The following is a 6,178-nucleotide window of genomic DNA, read 5'->3' on the forward strand; positions in this document are numbered from 1 at the left end:
AAATGTCACCAGTTTGGGTGGACATAGGTGGAAATTCATCCACAAGAACTGAGTCCGTAGACTATTTTAGATTTCAGATTGTTATCAAAACTTGATTTCAGAGGAGGTAAGCAAGTTTAAGGTAAGCGTCTTATGATGATTGTCGTCATTTCACAAACTTTTTTGAATTGCAATTCGATTTGATATTATCTCGGTTTTGCAGGAAAATTGATGGCTTAAATTCTTGTGCTTGTGGTGTTTATCCGCTCTGCTGTACAATTTCGCCGCAATTCTTCAATTGTCTATCAGGTGAAACTTTATCGGAAGACCTATTATTTTTTCTAGAGATCTAGAGGTACAGCCTCCAAGCAATTGATTTTTGACCAAGTGTCTCCGTTTTTCTTCTATGCCCTGTCAAAGTTTTGTCATGGGTTGATGCTTCTAAAAATGCGTTTAGCTGTCTCTTCTACGATACTTTTTGTTCTGGAATGCTGAACAAGAAAACCCTCAAAAACATGAAATTCAAGAAAATCCTCGTTTTGATTGCTTTCTGGTGCCACCAGCAATTGATATCATTATAGCTATTTACGTTCACGTCTAAAAGTTTGAAATTACCATTTTCATTGTTCTTATGTATATGGAAATCTAAATTCTTGTCAAGTTTATCATTTTTGCTTAAAAAAACCTTCTGTTTCACCACTTACACTGCAATCTATATCGTCTAAATATCTTTCGAATAAATTTTTTTTGTTTTTGGTCAGATCATCAGTATTCTGATTTTTTGGATGGCACAAATTGTTGCAATTTTCAGAAGCGACTCTCTTTCTTCTTTAAATGACATTACGGTTGCATTTGATGCAGGCCTCATTTACAATTGTACGGAACAATTTAAATACTTGTTTTTTGACTTTTTCGGATTTGCAAACTTTCCAGAGTAACAGCAAGAGATGCTTAATTGCTAATCCATCCAACGGAAAAAACCAATTGTTATTGCATTAAGAACAGACATTTGGCTGAGCTAGATTCTTACGTGGTTCAAGTTCCATCTTGACATCTCTGTGATGTAGTCAGTAGATTACTGGCTCCTCAAGGCTATTTCATTTGCTTCATTTTGCTGGTACAGTTCTCTATAGGTTTCTCCGTCCACAGAAATATTGTACTTACAGGACCTAATTTAATGTAGTCCTGTGTTCACTGTGCATTGAGCGTTGACGTTTCGATGCTAGCACCGGTAATTTTACAAAAATGGGTGTAAAAAATTCATTCGAATTGTAGTTTCTACGACCCACTGTAGACAGCACAGTGTGGACAGAAAGTTCTTTTCTTTGTGCACCACTATCGAGTCATAAAATTTTGAATTGAGCTTCAGTTGAACATCAGTTTTCGATATAGTTTTTTTGTAATAAGGAACTCTTCTGTTTATCAAGTAACGCATTGTGGATATCTTTTCAATTTTTAAAGCAATGTTATCACCGAGCTAGCAATTTCCTGAAATTGCGAGCACTCACGGACATCAAATAGGTTTTTTCTGGTTTTCGGATAATATTGCTACTTTATCACACAAATTCTTTCGCCTTTATCAAAACGTACAGCCATCATATTGTTTTTTTTATATCTCCCGCAGCTTGCTTGGTAATTTGACTATGTATGTCAAAAATGCACTTCATTGAAATTCTTACCGATTTTATGATTTGGTCCATCTCATGCCTCCAGTTCACTTCAATTCTTGCCGGTGCTTGCTACCAGGCTCGCCTTATTTTCTCTCATTTTGTTTAGTTCTGTTTTAAGCAACCTAAGTTGAACGCCTTGTGCAATTTTATCAGAGAAAACCTCACCTTTTGGAACACAGCCAATTCACTTCCTCTGATGCTTCAGGAGTAATATTTCTTAACAGCTTGAGTTAAGTAGTCGATAGCAACAAAACCCAGTTTTAGGTACACGAGGAGGTTTAAAACATTGGGACTAATAGCTGTGTTGTGACAGTGTTCTGTTTTGCTTTATATTTTATCCGATATGTGTACACCTATGAAATTACGTTTTGTAGCTAAGATAGAGTTTGACCTTTTTGTCATTTGTAAAACACCCGAGAGCAATGAGGTAATTTTGGCAATGTCAGGTGTTCACGAAAGATTTCCGGTCTGGAATAACCAAGAGTTTTTACTACTTTCCTCGTACAGTCTCTTTCTCCCAGCTTTTTATTAATTTTGGGACAGCTTACCCTCTCATCCACCTGCCTCCAAAACATGTTTTTGAAGCAAACAGATTGTTAAAAAAAACATATCTATCAGTCAACTATGCTGCATGGCGAAACGCCTCAAAATGACAATACTCAACGAAACCTCGTCGCTCAAATACGGTCAAAAATACAAAAGTCTGTTTGGATTTCTGCCGAAGCTCGCACTAATCCATCAGATGCTGTTTTATTCAGACTAACTTTGTCGCCGAATGGACAAAAAATACCTGAAAACACTGTTTGCTGTGTACACTGCCTTCAAGAAAGCATTTGATAAATTTTCTCGTATTCAGCTACTACAAAAATTTGTAACAGGAGGAAATCTGTTGAAATTTTTGACCAATTTCTCCGCCACCAGTTGCAAAGAATCCGCATCGGATACAAACGGTCCAAATGGCTGAAAGTTACTAGTACTGTACCACAGAGATCAGTTCTCGGAGAGGGCGTGTTTACCGTTTTCCTAAAATAATTTCAGGAAAAACTCCAAAACAGCTGCTATGGCTATGCTGACGACTATAATATCCTTAGAACAGATGCTTCGGGACATGGATGCACTCTCCTCAGGGTACGCAGAAAACTAGATAGACCTAAACTCAACAAAATGTCACAACCTTGTATTCAAAGCCATAGACATCGACTCAGTAAAAAAATGAAAATCCGAACGCATACCCTTGAGGAAACAAAGCTTACTCTAGCAACATTGTGCCAATCGTCTCATATGGATCGCATCTCAGAAATGAAATTGTGCATTTTAAAGCAACGGAGTAGATCCTCATGAACTCCTAATTGTCTTACAAGAGGAGTGAGAGACTGAGTAAACTGAGACACCCCTTGCTGTTGATGCATCACAGTCTCAGAGATGTCCTCCTACTGTCAGAAATTTAAGACCGCGAGTACAACATTTGAGCTACAAGTGCCTTATCCACCGAATTTGAGCAAAAAGAGAAATTTTTATCATTCCAACTATCAATTACATCAAATCAAAATTGAATTTCGGGTTCAGTGTACCTACGGTTAAGAATAGAATCTCAGCAGTAGTAAGTATTGTTATATTGAAGAAATTGTATACGATACATACGCGAAAAAAAGACAACTATTGGAAATTCTTTAAACAGCAACTCAAGGACTATCTGCACTTGGAGACCTGGTTGCTTCTGAGAAAACTGCAAGAACAGGTGCAAGAAAACTTTATGCTGTAAACTAACTCTGTGGGGCACTTTCAGCCACTTAGTTTATAAAAAAACGGTTTTTTTTAATATTAATATTATCATTATTTTTACTATTATTATTATTATTAGTATTATTATTATTATTATTATTATTATTATTATTATTATTATTATTATTATTATTATTATTATTATCATTATTATTATTATTATTATTATTATTATTATTATTATTATTATTACTATTATTATTATTATTATTATTATTATTATTATTATTATTATTATTATTATTATTATTATTAATATTATTATTATTATTATTATTATTATTATTATTATTATTATTATTATTATTATTATTGTTATTATTGTTATTATTATTTTTAACATTATTATTATTGTTATTATTATTATTATTGTTTCAATTATTAATATTATTATTAATATTATTATTATTATTATTTTTACTATTATTATTATTATTATTATTATTATTATTATTATTATTATTATTATTATTATTATTATTATTATTATTATTATTAATATTATAGTTATTATTATTATTATTATTACTATTTTTAATATTATTTCATTTCAAATGAAATATCAATAATCTCTGCTTGATTGTTGTGTCTAATAAAGATTGAAGTACTCACGGATTTAGCTTTTGTCTGCAGCAAGACGCTAGATATTTTGTTGCTAAAAAAGTAAATCAATTGTAATATTTTTTGTACAAAAGTTTTACCGTTGTCTAGCTTTGTCTAGCCTCGTCATGTAAAATTGAATCAAAAATTATTTTAATTAAATGATTTCAGTTCCTATAATAAAAAAACAGTCAAATAAGAGGTTCTTGGAATTTTGTTTATTGCTAAAGAAACATTTTCGGAATTTTATTTTCAAAAATGTTTATAATATATTTTCTATTCAAGAAATTTGTATTCAGATTTTTGAAGTTGTTAGTGACTTTCTAAGGTTTTGGTAATATCATAAACTTTTCAGTGTTTGATGCGTTAAAATTTAGTTTCCGAATTGAGCAGCATGACAACTGTTGTTTTGTATTTCAGTGTCAACTCCTGGCTTTGGTACTCATCGCACGTGTTGGCAATGGCTTCTCATAGCAATGGCTTCCTTTGTACTGTATGTATTGCTTCGAGAATTATGAGTTTTTGTGGTTTTTTTGCACTAATCTATTATACGCCGATAAAACGCGCCTTATGTGCCATAACATTCGCTCACATTCTGTCATGTCCTTTTTTAGTGCTCTGTCAATTGCCTGGCTATATGTCTGCAAGTTAGGCTATATGTCTGCCGCACATAGGTGGAATTGCACCCAATGCATGTTATGTTGCCTACCAGGTACGATTTTAGACGCTGTTCAAAACTAGGCTTTAAGGATGGTAAGCAGTTCCTTAGTTTCAATTTTGTTTAGAATCAGTGAAAGATGCGTTATCTTTTTGTAGTTTTTCTGTGAGTCTATTGCATAATTGGCCTCTATACTGTGAGAAAAATGAGGGGGAAATTTCTCTCTGCTTTAGCATATCGGTTTTTTTGCATTCTGGTCTTATATTTGTGGTCTTTTTAGAATCACCTAATTTTTTCCAGTTGCCTGATGTACAATGCCTGACTACCAATTTACCATATTTTGATTTTTTTTGCCATATAGTTTTGTTGGTTTTAAGGGCTTCGTCGGAGTATTGTCAGTTTATTCTCGATCAAAAAAATAATTGATAACTTCCTCTACAACATTTTCCTTATGATGAAGGGAAGCGCAGTTTCTGTTGGCTGTTTGTACCATTTACAAGAGACTTTTCATTATTCATCAACGTTGACCGCTAAATCCAAGAATTCTAGATTAAGTTTTTCATCAAATTTTTCTATTGTCAATTCCAATTTTTCATGCAAATTTAGTCCATGTTAAAGAATATTCTTGCGTTGGTCTTTTTCTGTGCAAAGTATGTCATCTAAATAACATTCGAAGGGTTTTCGTTTTCTAGACTTTTTATCCATTGGTGAGTTTTTAATTTCAATGCATATCCAAACACCATCCCCCACTTTTTGGTGTTGCTCCTTACTTATATTTGATCATTTTTTATGATGCGAATTCCCAAATTTTCCGCTCACGACGGCCCTGCTATTTGATGACATTTTTTCTTGACAGATGGGGCATTTATATTTACAAGTTCTTTGTTCCTCCCAAGCTATTGTCGTTTTCGGGACCACACTTTTCTTCAAAACTTTAATCCAAATTTTTGCCGAGATAACTGCCAGAGATGTCACAAACTGTCTTTTTGACAGTACAGATTACCATTAATTTTAAAACAAAAAAAATTTGAGGTACATGTAAATAAAAAAAGCTAGTTTGAGGTACAGCTCAAGTGTCAATCTTTCGACAACGGGGAGGGTATCAGTGGAGAAAAGGCATCAAAGAGCAACTTCGATGGCTTCCATGAAGGGGATATTAGTGTACAAGCTTTTGATATCTAGTTATACTATTTGATGATTGGCCTTAAGCTCGAGAGTTTCTAGCTTTTTCTCTATCTACAAGGCTCGAAGTTCCGATGTTTGCTCCTGTCAACTGTTCAAAAAGTGGAGCCAAAGCTGTTTAAAAAGTGCTAAGAGCTTCCAACAAAAGATACAAAAATGCGCATTGGCATGTTTTCTTCGTGAGCACTTGCCAAACCACGCAGTCGCGCTGGTTATGCACTGTTGGTTTGTTGTTTTTGGCATGGATAACTACGTCTGTATGTAACAAATTGTCTTCCTTTGGGAGACGCTTCGCTCTTGCTCTACG

Source organism: Convolutriloba macropyga, chromosome 13 (assembly GCF_964194025.1).
Source record: "Convolutriloba macropyga chromosome 13, txConMacr16.3, whole genome shotgun sequence".
Taxonomy (NCBI): Eukaryota; Metazoa; Xenacoelomorpha; order Acoela; family Convolutidae; genus Convolutriloba; species Convolutriloba macropyga.